This window comes from Gymnoscopelus braueri (genome assembly GCF_963280865.1).
Source record: "Gymnoscopelus braueri genome assembly, chromosome: 14".
Classification (NCBI taxonomy): Eukaryota; Metazoa; Chordata; class Actinopteri; order Myctophiformes; family Myctophidae; genus Gymnoscopelus; species Gymnoscopelus braueri.
In genome coordinates, this window is record NC_137619.1 from 51,649,323 (window position 1) to 51,665,348 (window position 16,026).

A 16,026-nucleotide genomic window follows, 5' to 3' on the forward strand; every position below is an offset into this window, starting at 1 on the left:
ATGTTCTTTAACAGAAATGACAGGTCAAGTGATTTCACTGTTTTTCTAGCATTTTAAGAATTTTATAAGCGGCGCGCTAATATCGTGATAATATCGTATATCGTGATATTTTTGGCCACAACTATCGTGATATGAAATTTTCATATCGTCCCACCCCTAGGTGGGACGTGAGATTGGCTCTGGGCCTCGTCTCACTCCGACTGGGTAAGCTTTGAGGAAGGCTCCGCCAACCATGATCCTCCCATCGGGCTAGCTTTGGTAGCTAGTAGGACGCAACACATGGAGTCAGGGCTAGCCTAGGGCTAACCGAGCTACAGTGTGAGCTAGCCATTCGTCGAGCTAGCTTTATTGGTAGCTTGCAGGACGCAACACAGGGAGTCAGGGCTAGCCTAGGGATAGTCAGGGTAGCCTAGGTCTAACCGAGCTGCAGTGTGAGCTAGCCGTTCGTCTAGCTAGCTTTGTTATCTTGCAGGTCGTAACACGTGGAGTCAAGGCTAGCCTGGGGCTAAACGAGCTCCAGTGTGAGCTTGCCAAACAGCTATCGCGCATTTAGTCACTCGTTAGCTTTCTGTGCTAACGAGTGCTACTAGGCTAAGCCTGCCGGTACAAGCTAACGGTTAGCGATCGAAGCTAACTGGTAATAGTAATACCCACTGGGAGCAAGCTTTGAGGCCGCTTGCTTGGGAGTATTAAGGAAAAAAAATGTGTACTTACGGTAGGAAGTCAGAATCACCAAATTGTTAGCGTCTTGCGGTCCAGAACTCCGTCCTGGCCTGTTGAAACCTAGTTAAGCTAACAATTTTCGGCGAAACCGAGGAAATGCGTTCTGCGTTCAGACGAGAAGAGGAAAAAAGGACAGACAAAGAAGCTGAGTATTGAAATAGAACCTGTGATATGTCTTATTTTATATTCCTGTACAGACTATCTGCCAAAGGACACAATCGTTCAGAAATAGTGTTTGTTCACAAGCTGGTCCAGCCGGCTGCCAAAGACTTCAATGTATTTCACCAAACTTCGGGTTCCAGTTTTGGCTCCCATGCGCGTCAATGGCGTCTGCCCGGCTCATAGGCCTTCTTCTACACACGGCCGGCTACAAATTCACGCCCACAATTGAGACAGCGCACCCACTCGAGGTCCGGGAGAACGATGTACTGCAGCTGTCAATGCAATCCCTATGAGAGGATATGAGAGTTAGCCTACTTTTAAAATGATCCTACATGAACTGGAGACGATATAGAGTTGAATACAAATATGTTTCCAGATGCATAGAGTGTCTTTATCAACATATCTTTTTGTTTTCTCAATAGTTGATGTGTTTCACATTTCATTTGCCACTTGAATGGGTTACCTATAATGGTAACACGCCAGAGGGGAAACGTCGGCTTATATTAATTTTGTTCCTACAGCTGAGCTCCGACGTTACATGAAAAATCAAAACGTGTGGGTTTGCAAACTATATTTTTGCATTTTTTTTATTTGAATCCTGAAAAGTAACAGTTCCGGTGAGGTTTCCACCTGACAGAGACGATATATGTATTACGGTACTTCATTTAACACATTGACCGCCAGAGGTTAATCTCATAATGTACTCACCAGTGCCAACGTTTTATTGTTGTTTTTTGTTTTTTTCACGTCGCCATAGATCTTGTTAAAATCCTTAAGATTGAGCCGTACACGGTCTGTTTACATCGGCGACATCTCCCTGCGTGTACCAGTCCAAACCACGTGTCAAACGGAGCCGCCATGTTTGAGTTCTGACCGTTTATGTTAACATGGGAAATGCGAGGATGAAAAACTACATGTTTACAGGGGCTTTTACAGGGCTTTTTGTGTACGACTTAGAATGGAGGCAGACGGGAAACAAAAAACGGGATCGCACTTCCGGTCGACATCGGGTGGTGTTACACTGAAAATGGTCCCCCTAGAAAATTGAAAAAAAAGAAAAAAAGGAAAAAGCACCACAGCCCGTAGGCTACGGGATCGGCGCTTAACCGTTGGATTTAACGGCCCGTAGAACTACGGGCCCGGCGGTCAATGTGTTAACGGGTGGGCCCTAAATGTCTCGGGGTTAAGCCCCTGCAATTACACACAGACACAGCACAAGTGAATGTTTTGAAAACCAGGGGGAAAGCTATATATTCTGATAGTAATCATTGATATAGTGTGGCTGTTCAGTAACAGGGGTCTCCCCATCTCTCCAGCTCTTAAATAAATAAACGTTCAGGTCGGGATACCAACTTTATGCAATCAGAAGAGAGAACCCATTGATCAGTTTCAAGTTTAGTTTTCCAATTATAATGGTGTCTGCTCATAGTTTATTGTTTTGCTTCATCACTTACAATTTCACTTGTCTGTCCTGTATCGTGTATGTATGAGGTCTATATTCTGATTGTATGAAATTGGTATCTTACGCCAGTGTGACGTCGCCCTAAGATCATACGACACCATGTCCCACCTATAAGTACAGCGGAACGCAGGAGCGGCTAGCAGACCAGCTGTAAGATAGCCACCTGATAAATACCTAGAGACTTGGGATAGAGCTATACCTAGCTCCCATAGGATCTCATAATTGGCTGAGCCGCTCGCCTCAGCCCCAAACAGCCATACTACTTGCGACAGTCACAGGAGCCAGTAGTGCCTAAAGAATAATACAGTCCTTTAATACCATATCGGAGTCGTGACAGAGTCCTCTGTTACATTTGGTCCTCGACCGTCCGAGTCTAGCCAGCTCGACTGATTGCAAGTGAACCCGGTTGAGCTCACTGCTTACTGAGATTGATATACCAACCATCATAGGCAGACTAGATGAACACGGCGATACACCGGGCGAGAGCCCTCGCCTGCGTTCCCGAGACAAGGTCTGACAAGATTTTCTGGGCACAGCTCAATGCCGTGTCCGAGCAGTTGTCCACACTGAGGTCTGACAAGATTTTCTGGGCACAGCTCGATGCCGTGTCCGAGCAGTTGTCCGCACTGAGCAGACAACTGCAGGTCCCTGTGCAGTTGACCCAGCTGCCCGCCGCACAAGGAGCGGTCGCGGTACCCACGGCACCTGCCAAGGTTGAGGCCAGCACCCAGGGAGACGATGTTCCTCTCGGATCGTGTCTCCCAAGCGCCGCCCCCACCAGCCATCAAGCTGCAGAGCACGAGAGCGAACCCATTGGACTTGCAGCTGAGGGTGAGACTAAGGCGATCACCCCTTGGATCCATGATTCCACCTCTGTAGATGCCGAGGAGACCGAGCTCGATCAGGGCCCCGCCTCTGATGTACGCACTCATCGAATACTTACAAGCAGTCGGCAGCCACCGGTCAACAGCAACTGCCCGGCCGATGAGCCCACGGAGCCACTACCAGGTCATACCGAGGAGAGTACCGAACCTGCACTACGCACAGCTATACCAGCTAGCGCAGAGCCGAGCCCAGACCCCATCCCTACCGCAGAGCCGCTGCAGTTTGCGCTCCGCTCACAAGAGACGGAACAGCAGCAGCTTATAGCTGAGCCCGCAGACATGCCCATGCCACATAACCTAGGAGACGTCCCTCCCCACCCTAACATCATAGTGGCTGAGGCGCCCACCCCTTCTGGGGGGAGCAGACGAGAGGACGGGGACAGTCCTCCACTCCCAGACGATGCCGGGAACCTTAATAACGAAGGGAGCAGGCCCACCAGTAGGAGACCCCCCTCCTGCAACAAATGACATCGACCTACAGTTTGTCCTTGGACACGAAGATTCCTTGAAGTTACCACAAGATGAGTCCATGCAATTAGTCCCCTACACAGGACCAACAGCCTGGCTGTCAAGCCAAGCTGGGCGAGGCCCGTTTCGACATCAACGCCAGACTTTGCAGCAGTGCCTGTTCATCCTCCCCGATGCCATAAGACCAGGAGTGACAATGCTATCCTCCCGGAGGGAGAGAGGCCCACCTGACGCCATAAAACCGGGAGCAATAACACTACAGCCCTGGGGGGGAGGGGCCCACGAATCGAGAGAAGGCCCCCAGAACTACCGCGATTAACAACGCAGAGAGTCCTTAAAGACCCACAGGGTACAGGCTCCACTGGTGCAGTAGGTAAACCACCCACAAACACCACATGCCGATTCACAGCCGGTAGGAAGAAACCTCACGAGCTCCGGTCCGACCGAGGCACAGACCTCATCGGAGGGGACATGGAGCTACGAGAGGCCTATGAACATATGAAAATGGCCCCCCAACACGTCGGCTTCGTATTCAATCCCCCCGCTTCCCCTCATTCTGGAAGCTCACGGGAGAGAGAGGTAAGATCTACGAAGACGATCCTCGAGAAGTCTTAGGAACGCAGGTGGTCTCTGAGGAAGCACTCTCCACCGCCTTGATCGAGATGGAAGCCATTCTATACTCAAGCTACTCAAGACCCCTGGGCTACGTGTCAAACGTAGCGGACTCAGACCCAGCGACACCCAACAATCTCCTGATGGGGCGATCAGACCCCTTGCTTCCTCAAGTCCTCTATCTAGAGACCGAGGTGGAACGAGGCACGGGACCAGCAGGCCCAATCCAGAACGATTCACATCGAGGTCAGGTAACAGAATCAAGAGACGTGAACTCGATCGTTACCCTCGGCTTTGTTACCATGGTGTTCTGTGTCGTCGTGACTGCACATTACAGTCACAGACACAGGTTCTTCCCAAGCCATCTAGGCCAACCTCCCCACAGCCACACCGGGATCACCAATTGCAAAGCACACCTATCTTCATCGCTCGCACCCGTCGGAGATGCAGAACTTGACTTGATTGGTACAAATTCATTCTCCCGACCGATTACCGGAATAAAGAGGAGAGCGCACTCACCTTGCCCGACGGCCGTCACAGAGTGCAATCAATCGTGGCACAACAGCACAACAACGCAGTTCACCCACGCGAGACCAAACCGGCTCTCCTGCCAAAGGAGCTCCTGGCGATCCGTTACGTCAGAGCCCCCAGCCCGAAGGGAGACGAAGGCCTAGTGCACCGACACGACGGTTCAAAGAGGGACTCATGGAATCCTGTCAACCCGACTACTCTACTCAACTAACCATCTGGTCGACTCAACCAGGTGGTCCTATGCCACAGTGCGATGGAAATGGACGCTAGAATGGGTATGGTGTGTAGTGAATGCCTTGCGGTATCTCTGACACTCCAAACCGGGCAGAGAGCACGCACAAGTCCTCCACCCCCCACCATCAGGAGGAAATCAAAATTAAGAAGACTAAGGAAATAATAACGAACATCGTCGCCCGGCGAATGGTGACAGTATCCTGCCACCGGGGGAGTGTTGCCAAGGCGGCGATGACGATGGGGTAATCGTCCCAATTAAGGACGCGACGCCAGTGTGACGTCGCCCTAAGATCATACGACACCATGTCCCACCTATAAGTACAGCGGAACACAGGAGCGGCTAGCAGACCAGCTGTAAGATAGCCACCTGATAAATACCTAGAGACTTGGGATAGAGCTATACCTAGCTCCCATAGGATCTCATAATTGGCTGAGCCGCTCGCCTCAGCCCCAAACAGCCATACTACTTGCGACAGTCACAGGAGCCAGTAGTGCCTAAAGAATAATACAGTCCTTTAATACCATATCGGAGTCGTGACAGAGTCCTCTGTTACAAATAACTTGAACCAAAAAGCACAATTTGCACTCCCTGCTGCCAAAATAACTGGCAATCAAAGTATGAGTATCTATTAAAACAGGGCTGCCAACACTCCTGGATCCCGCATGAGTCTCCTGGTTTTTGACCATGTCTCCTGACACTCTTCTGGATCGTCATTTCTTCTTGTTTTCTACTGGATTTGGTATCAAACTCCCAAAATTCACCAGAACACAGGAAATTACATCTACTATGTTAAAAAGTTTCTGGGGGAGGACCCCCAGACCCCCCGGTTCGGGGGTGTGGTCAGCGCATGCCATCATAGAGAGATATTCACTTTTAGAGACGGGGTGCCGTGATTTTCAGTGTTTTTTTCCCCTCCTAAAACATAATCATCAGGTATTATGGTTACACTAGGAGGAAGATTTTTTTCAAAAAAGTATAATTAAAAAAAAAAAAAAAAAGATACCTTAGCCTTAGCACCCCCTCCACCACCTTAGCACCACCCACCTGTCCTAGTCCCTCCTCCTCCTCATGCCCACACCTGAGGGGGAGGGTATATTTTTACTATGTCACTAAAGGGCTGTTTTTCTATTGGCACGTTTGACCCTCAAGGTTTCAGCCTCCAGGTAGAAACTCAAAATAGTCAGAGAAGACATAAAACACCACCAGGGGGCTTAATGAAGTTCTATCAACCTCATAGACACATGAAAAATCACACCCAGTGTGAAGTGGGCGGTGTGGTCACCCTGAAAATTAAGGCCCAGGCCTAACTGGGCCCTACTGGCCCGGCCTGAGGCTCTGCCCTAACAATTACCATACTTTTAGGCCAGAAAACCCGAAAACCCCCAAAAAGTGTCATTGAATGCTTAATGTCCTCAAAGTCACGCATCCAACAAGCTTTTAACTGAGCAGATTTTTTTCTTCACGGAACCCGAGGCTCGACCCGACTAATTAGCAAGGATTTTGGGTCGGGTTCGGGCAGAATTTGATGTGTTCATCCACTTGCCATTTCTATTGATATTAATGCCTGATCATGTTTAATTGCAATTAAACATACCGTTTGTAGACCAATAGTTTTCAGACTTCAATGTGAGGGCCACTTTGAGAGACTATAGTACTGTGTGTGTGTGTGTGTGTGTGTGTGTGTGTGTGTGTGTGTGTGTGTGTGTGTGTGTGTGTGTGCGTGGCGTGCGTGCGTGCGTGCGTGCGTGCGTGCGTGCGTGCGCGCGTGTGTTTACTTTAACACACTCAATCTGAATTAACAATTCATGATTTTGGCACATTTTGATTTAAAGTTACATTAATACTCTACAACATTGTAGGGGAATTATAATTCTATATAAAGTTATTAAACTTATACTTTGGACAATCTCATCAAATAAATACATCTAATTAGAGCGGCAGGCATTGACCCATGTGAGATTTAATTAGTGTTATTGTAAAGTTTGAATCTTATCCTCGAAGGTCTGGATTAATTAAAAACAACACTGTGTGTGTGTGTGTGTGTGTGTGTGTGTGTGTGTGTGTGTGTGTGTGTGTGTGTGTGTGTGTGTGTGTGTGTGTGTGTGTGTGTGTGTGTGTGTGTGTGTGTGCGTGCGTGCGTGCGTGTTTGTGTGTGTGGGGGGGGGCTGCTTACAGATGACATCACTCTGCTGAGGGTCATTTGGGACACGACCCCTCACACCTCTAAAAACATCCCTGATCCTCCTCTCTTCCATGTTTTACATCTCACTTCCCCCTGGAACCTGTCTTTCAGGTCTGTTGCATCATCATGGGCCACTTGAGACATTAATAGTTCAGATTATCTGACATGATTCAGCTGTATAACATGTTTCTATACTGGGTGCCCAATCTACACTGTAAAATCCTCAGTGCTAATTTCACTTTGAGAGTGTGCAATTGAACCAGATGGACCCACAGGTCCATCTGGTTCCGTTTACACACACACAGGCCTGTAAGGGTCCATTTGGACCTCTGGTGTTTCCACCTGTAAAATCCAACACAAACACTGTACAAAAAAAATAAACATACAGTTGTTCAATATTGATTCATATTTCGCTGTTATTGGGCAGAAACCTTTTTTTTTCTCCGTAAATCAATGCCTTGATCACACTACAGCGTCACACAAAAGTATCAAAAGTAGCAGATCTGCAAGCTCTAAATGTGGCGTGAAGCGACGTGTTTTGAGCTTGTAGACTTTTGATATTTTTGTATTTGAATCCTGAAAAGTAACAGTTTTGGACATTTGAGGTTTCCAACCGACAGAGACGATTTGCAACATCTAGTTTAAAAGTTGAAGCGTATTCAAGGAGTTTCCATACAGCATAGAGTCCATCATGACACAATGACACTAGTGGTGATTCTCTCCAATCAGTATAATATAAATTAAATGTTTTCCTCGTGAGAGAATGAAGGGATTTGCAACTACAATAAACGTATTTTAGTAGATTTATTTGATACAACAGATGGCAATAGCGTAATTAATAAATGATAAAAATGAAAGAAAGTCATTTAATGAAAAAAGATAATAAAATAAAGTATAATACAAGAACATGGCCAGTGTCCAGTTGCCTCGGAAGGCAAAGGGAGTCTGACAATTAATGTTGTGAAAACTAAAAAACAGTCTCCTCCTCCCCTTCCTCCTCATCCTCCCTCTCCTCTCCTCTCCATCCTCCCTCTCCTCTTCCTTCTCCTCCTCTCCTTCCTCTTCTTCCTCCTCCTCCTCTTCCTCCCCCTACCCCTCTTCCTCCCCCTTCTCTTCTTCCTCTCCTTCCTCATCCTCCCCCTTCACTTCCTTCTCCTCCTCTCCTTCCTCCTTCTTTCTCCTCCCCTTCTTCCTCCCCCCCTCCTCCTTCTCTCTCTCTCCCTCATCCTTCTCTTCTTTCTGCCCCTCCTCCTCAGAACTCCTGTTCTCACGTAGGTGATCGGCCATTTTCATTATTGTTCTGAATAAAGGATACATTTCTATCAACACCACCTTCAGGTGTGCCTTGCAGGTCTGATCCCACTGCTCTACCTCCATATTAGGTGGCCTATCGTTTAGCTTCTCCTCATACGCTCCCTGCAACTCCTCTGCCTTTTTCGGTCGTTGTATTTTCACCACTTGGTTATTCTGCTCGATTTCGTGCCATCCAAAGAATTTGTAGCTCGCTATTATCGCTTCTTCACTATGACCTGATTCCGGATACACAGCAACGACTTGTACAGCAAATTCCCGGTACTCTGCAATGAGATCTTCACATTGCCATGATCGCAGATAATCAGTTAAGGGATCTTTACTTTGCCACGAATGCATATACTCAGTAATGGCTTTGTTTTTGGTACTAATCAAGGCACACATCCAACCAATGAAACCATCCCAAAACCCCACAACTACACTTTTTCCTTCTACAGTTTGGACTGGCCGCCACCATGAGGATGAAACTGGCTCCCAATCTTCTGCGCCTGGCGTGCTCGAAAAGCAACCTGATATCTTACTGAGGAGCTGGGCAACTTTCTCTCTTTCGTCTTGTGGTTGTTTTGGCTCGCCACTTCGTATCACTACAATAGTAACTTTCCCTGGACAATCTTGGGCTTCTTTAAGGCGCTTCTCAGCATTTGGAAAAAGTTCAAGAAACACACTTTCTAGCTTTTCTCTATCAGTCTCCCAATCCAAAGATACCAGCTGTTTCATAAGCTCTACCATGTCGTCTAAAGGTATATATTTTTCCGCCCGAAAATTGTGGATACCTTGCCAACTATGCAGAATGCGTGCTTCACAAATAATGTTCCCACGGTGCTCAATACAAAACACATGCTGTCTAAGTTTCCCTGATGGAAGATTGATTTCCACTAAGACAGATTTACGTAGCCGTAACTCTTGCCTGATTTTGGTGAAGACCTCTGGTAACATGGGGTCTTTAGGCTTCTTCAGAATTTGGATTGGTTCCTTTAAAAACCCTTCTAAAACTTTTGCCCATTTTGCACAGGAATCTGAGCGATTCACAATCAGCATAAGGGCAAGTTCACAGTATTGAAGTAGATCCAGCCGCTCGACAATAACTCGAACCATTTCTCCTGTAATTTCCAACTCTTCAAACCTGAAAAAGACAAAAATGATCAATGCACAATGAGACTTCTAGAGTAACACTTGCTATGCATCCAATGTATATGATACATTATAAACAAAGGCCTAATCATAATGCATTATAATATTGTATAATTGCTTCTAACAGTATAATTATATGCACTTATTAGGTTAAACTGTTAACTGTAAATATTGAAATTTTATGTTTTGCATTGTTGTTTATCCAGCTGTTTGAGTGTTGAATGGAAACAAGCCTTTGGGTCTCATCCATTTGGCGTTTTTTTCCCCAATCAATTTACAACTTAATCCAGAGTGATTTACATTTACAGTAAGCAAGGTAAACACATACATCAAATGCATAGAGACAGTGTAGTGCCTCAGTAATCTAGGATCATAGGTAAGCCAATAACCTATCATCAGTCTAAACAGTATAATATCAGGCTGCATAGTGGTCAAGTTCTACGGCAAGTGCTACAGGCTCAAGTGGAGTCTGAAGACTGGGTGCTTCGAGTAAAGTAAAACAAAATTCTAAAAAGTTTGAAATCATACAAAACATTTATGCTTGCACGTTCAGGAATGCAATAACTTTTTATCAATTACCACTTACAGTGACAGTCACACTATAATGCATTGTAATAGTGATTATAATACCTTTTACAATTATTATAATGTATTACAACTTTGAGAATTATAATAAAGTATGATCCTTGCCAAAACGTGTCAGCAATTATGAAGTATTACTTGAATTATTTATTTGAACTCACCAGTCATTATTATGCTTTGTAATGTGTAATGATTATTGTCATGAGGATTTATTAACACTTAAAACTATAATTTCACACTTTTATAAGCAGAGTATAAGGCATTCCAAGTATGTATATAATGCATTATAGACATGGGATGCATAGCAATTGTTACCACTGGTACGTTGATGTTAATTGTGTCTACATTTATTGTTTATACAATATATAGTAGTTATAGTTATGTCTGCATATATTATGTCAGTTCAATGAGCACCACTGAGGTTTAAAATAAATACAACGATGGGACCAATTATAAATATTATTAGGGCTTTATTCCTATCACTTTGAAGCTAAACTCAGACTAAAATGGTGAAAACCTATTCGTCATTATAGGAACAGCTTACTATTGGAATGGATTGTAGTTAGTAATGCATTAATGAGTTTATTACTTTAACGTTGCAGCTTTTATTTTATTTTATGTTTTTATTTATTATTATTATTTTTTTTAAACTCGGTTTTGGACAACTCGGTATGAGGGACAACTCGGTATGAGGGACAACTCGGTATGAGGGACAACTCACCTCGGTATGAAGGACATCTTGGTATGTTGAACGTTGGTCAGCTGCTACGAATCAGCCGATTGGTCCACTACCTGGTCCGGGTGGTTTAGCTTCTCCTCCTCCCAGTCCGAAACCAAGAGCAGAACGTGTCACACACCACCTGACAAGCACAACACTAGTTTAGACATCCAACTACACATAACATTACACTTTTCACATAAAATAATATGCGGTGGATAAGCATGTTAAGCTCCTGCCAGCCATCGTGGACGCCAACTTGAAAAGTATGCGTTTCTAGAAGTTTGATCTTCCTAATTTTTTTGTATGTCATTTAGCATACCAATAGTAACAGAATCCATTGAAAAATCTCTTCCATCAATTATTTGGGGTTTCAACCATACCTATCTAATATTGGATTCATTGCAAACAGACCACTAGGGGGCGATCCCAACTTGCTTCTGATGTTTTTTGGAAACCTTATGCCCATACCTAACACCATGCCAAAAATCAAAAACTTGTCACCAAGTGCACGATCTTGATGATTTCGTCCGAATTCCCTCCAAGCTACTATGGCAGTTCTCTTTATCACATTGACTGCCAAGCCCGTAGTTCTACGGGCCGATAAATCCACCTCTTAAGCGCAGAGCCCGTAGTTCTACGGGCTAGGGTCTTTTTAATGGTCCATGTTAGATTACCCCCTCAGGCACATTGTGGGTTAATCTCTTTCATGTAAATTACATAGAAGTTGGAAAAAATCTGGACACGTGATCACACAAAACACATTATTACAAAACACTAAAGCCGCGATATAACGTCAATCAGGGGGTCCGAGATCAAACCGTAAATTTAATCCGAGCAGCTCACACACATACAGTGAGTCTCTCCCGTGTTAGGATCGTCGTGCTCACAACCTCTGGGTTTGTGTTGTGGATCGGCTATTTCCCCACTAGACTTGAATTGCTATGTGATTTGTGGACTATTAGTCAATTTAGTAAGTTACACGGTACAAATAGTACATATCACTTTGTTTTTTGGGCTTGTTTTCATAGACCTGGTTGCTTATTTCTCTCTCACAACCTGGCGTGGAATGTGCAGTCACGTGACCGCCCTAGTGGAGTTCAACCTGTGGGTTGGGATCTCAACGCCTCGTTGTGAGCTTGTAGATAGATATACTTTATTGTCCTTGCGGAAATTCATTTTGTACCAAGCAGCCATCAGGATACAAAAAAATCACAAAACATAACATAAATACACACACACACACACACACACAATACATAGACAGATCACACAATACATTGACAAACACTAGAAAAGGCTACCACCAGGAGTCCTATACTTGTAGGGACAAATGTTCTTGAAGCCATAGCCTGCAACATTGGCACTGTGTACCTGCTATTTTCACAATATTTATCTGTGGAACCAAGTCAAACAAAATGGGGTCCCCAGTTCAAATATGATTATTTTGGGGGGTCACAGCCTGAAAAGGTTGAGAACCACTGCATAGATTATCGAATGAGGTCTATTTGGTTGCAAATGTTAGAGACATCTCACTGTGTGTGAGAGAGAGAGAGAGAGAGAGAGAGACAGACAGACAGACAGACAGACAGACAGACAGACAGACAGACAGACAGACAGACAGACAGACAGACAGACAAGAGGAAGAGAGGAAGAAGAAGAGAGGGCTAGCTTGTAGATCTGCTATTTTCACAATGTTTATCTGTGGAACCTGTCAAACAAAATGGTGGTCCCCATTTCAAATATGATTATTTTGGGGGGTCACAGCCTGAAAAGGTTGAGAACCACTGCATAGATTATCGAATCTGTTCTATTTGGTTGCAAATGTTAGAGAAATCTCACTGTGTGAGAGAGACAGACAGACAGACAGACAGACAGACAGAGGAGAGGAAGAGAGAAAGAAGAAGAGAGGGTTAGCTTGTAGATCTGCTATTTTCACAACATTTATTTGTGGAACCAGTGCAGTCAAACAAAATGGTGGTCCCCAGTTCAAATAATAATAAATATTATTTTGGGGGGTCATGCCCTGGCATCCCTTATTTTTATTTATTTAGTTTCACAAATGGTCATAAATGGCATAAAAGAAAAAAAAGCTGATCTACAAGTTCAGTAAAAGCTTCTAGATCTGCTATTTATTGCTATGAATACAGGTGTGGCTTGAGATTTTGACTTGCCCATTGGTGTGGCTTGGGTACAAAAGGTTTGAAAACCACTGCAGAATAGAATATTGGACTGGAAAATAAGTGTTCTCATAAAGCTCTCGATGACCAATTTATTGATGTTGCACTTTGAATTATTATTACGGGGCCAGAGCTCTCAGCTCTGGACCTGTTTTAATGTTCCCCTCTTTTTTCTTCTCCCACTTTTGGCATACGCTTTTTACGAAACTTGGCCATATGGTAGATGGTCATGAAAAACTATCAAGAAATAATTCTCACAATCTTTCGTCAAAAGGTGGCGCTATAGCACTCAATTGAAAATGCCAACTTTGAACAGGTACAACTCATGCCCTGTTTGACCTACAGCCATGAAACTTCAATATACATATGCGTCTACTCATGATCAACAACTTTCACACTCTGACTTTTGACCTCTGACCTTTAGATCTCCCACCATTTTGAATAATATGAAAAACAGTTAAAACCTATCTCCTCCTGGGATTTTTTAGTAATCTGCACGAAACGTTTTACACATGAACTTTGAACCTATGCCGAAAAACATGTGCAAAAGATTTTCCATAAGTGAAAAAATGAAGCTTTAATGAGCCAATGAATATTGCAGTTTTATGACAATTATTCATCTGCCCCTAACACATACATGCAGACTCACATTTCTTTGAAACTTTGCGGTAATGTTGAGGGTCATTTCAAATATCACTGAAACCAATCTTACTCCAATTGGTCAAAGGGGGGCGCTATAGCGATTTTTTGAAAATGCAAACTTTAACCAGGCAAAAGTCATGTCTCGTTTGGCCGACAGCCATTAAACCTGCTTACACATGTGCCTTGACTCATGAGGAACACATGTATCACGTTGACCAGTAAGCTCCGCCCTTAGATTGTCCGCAATTTTGAGCAGTTTGAAAAACACTTAAACCCAGGATTTTCCAGCTATTTGCGTGAAACTGTATAATCTGAGCGATCTCCTTTTTCACAGGTTTTTGTCTGTTGGTCCAATGGCTTCTCCCTTAAACGCGTGCCTCACAACCTGAAGGTTGCCAGTTCAAGCCTCACATGATGCAGACTCATTTAAGTTAAATTGCAAAAAACATGACTGTATCAATGAATACATGTGCAAACGGTAAAGATAACATGAAATGCTTATTTGAGAGTATGTTTTTTCAATGTATGACGTACTTCATTGTGAAAATAGCCGATCTACAATCTCACAACTTTTCAGATAGCAACGTTTTGTGAGCTTGTAGATCGGCTGCTTTCACTGGTTTCGGTTTCGAGGAGACATACAATTTCTCTATTGGTAAATGTTTTGTGAACGAGTGATCTTAGTGTTAGTGAAACAGGGGCTTGGTTCATGACAGAAGGCAAAAGTTTATGATCTTCAACAGACAACTTCAGCCTGGATGAAGCTATAGCACTACAGGTAGTGTCTCAGCCTGTGAGTCTGAAGGTTGAGAGTTTGATTCCTGTCAATGGCAATAGGTTGAGCTGTCTGTTTCTCTCACTCTGTCTATCTGGCTCTGGTAGGTGGGTCATTACGGGGCCAGAGCTCAGCTCTGGACCTGTTTTAATGTTGCCCTCTTTTTTCTTCTGCCACTTTTCGCAGTTCTGGCTGAACCGTGCATACGCTTTTTACGAAACTTGGCCATATGGTAGATGGTCATGAAAAACTATCAAGAAATAATTCTCACAATCTTTCGTCAAAAGGTGGCGCTATAGCAAAATGCCAACTTTGAACAGGTACAACTCATGCCCTGTTTGACCTACAGCCATGAAACTTCAATACACACATGCGTCTACTCATGATGAACAACTTTCACACTCTGACTTTTGACCTCTGACCTTTAGATCTCCCACCATTTTGAATTATATGAAAAACAGTTAAAACCTATCTCCTCCTGGGATTTTTTAGTAATCTGCACGAAACGTTTTACACATGAACTTTGGACCTATGCCGACAAACAAGCAGCAAAGATTTTCCATAAGTGAAAAAATGAAGCTTTAATGAGCCAATGAATATTGCAGTTTTATGACAATTATTCATCTGCCCCTAACACATACATGCAGACTCACATTTCTTTGAAACTTTGCGGTAATGTTGAGGGTCATTCCAAATATCACTGAAACCAATCTTACTCCAATTGGTCAAAGGGGGGCGCTATAGCGATTTTTTTTAAATGCAAACTTTAAACAGGCAAAAGTCATGCCTCGTTTGGCCGACAGCCATTAAACCTGCTTACACATGTGCCTTGACTCATGAGGAACACATGTATCACGTTAACCAGTAAGCTCCGCCCTTAGATTGTCTGCAATTTTGAGCAGTTTGAAAAACACTTAAACCCAGGATTTTTCAGCTATTTGCGTGAAACTGTATCATCTGTGTGATCTCCTTTTTCACAGGTTCTTGTCTGTTGGTCCAATGGCTTCTCCCTTAAGCGAGTGCCTCACGACCGCAAGGTTGCCGGTTCAAGCCTCACTTGATGCAGACTCATTTAAGTTGAATTGCAAAAAACATGACTGTATCAATGAATACATATGCAAACGGTAAAGATAACATGAAATGCTTATTTGAGAGTATGTTTTTTCAATGTATGACGTACTTCATTGTGAAAATATCCGATCTACAATCTCACAACTTTTCAGATAGCAACGTTTTGTGAGCTTGTAGATCGGCTGCTTTCACTGGTTTCGGTTTCGAGGAGACATACAATTTCTCTATTGGTAAATGGTTTGTGAACGAGTGATCTTAGTGTTAGTGAAACAGGGGCTTGGTTCATGACAGAAGGCAAAAGTGTATGATCTTCAACAGACAACTTCAGCCTGGATGAAGTTATAGCACTACTTGTAG

General features: G+C 44.0%; 1 long non-coding RNA gene across 2 annotated transcripts in view; it reads right to left on the minus strand.

Moving 5' to 3' along the window:
* Positions 1 to 8,682: 8,682 nt before the first annotated feature.
* The window catches only part of LOC308099778, a 19,320-nt gene continuing 11,976 nt past the window's right edge, over positions 8,683 to 16,026 (minus strand). For both annotated transcript variants that reach the window (XR_013934385.1, XR_013934386.1), the window contains 2 exons: positions 11,005 to 11,143; positions 8,683 to 9,693 (listed from right to left, as the gene is read on the minus strand). This is a non-coding gene — a long non-coding RNA (uncharacterized lncRNA). The remainder of the gene's footprint in view (positions 9,694 to 11,004; positions 11,144 to 16,026) is intronic.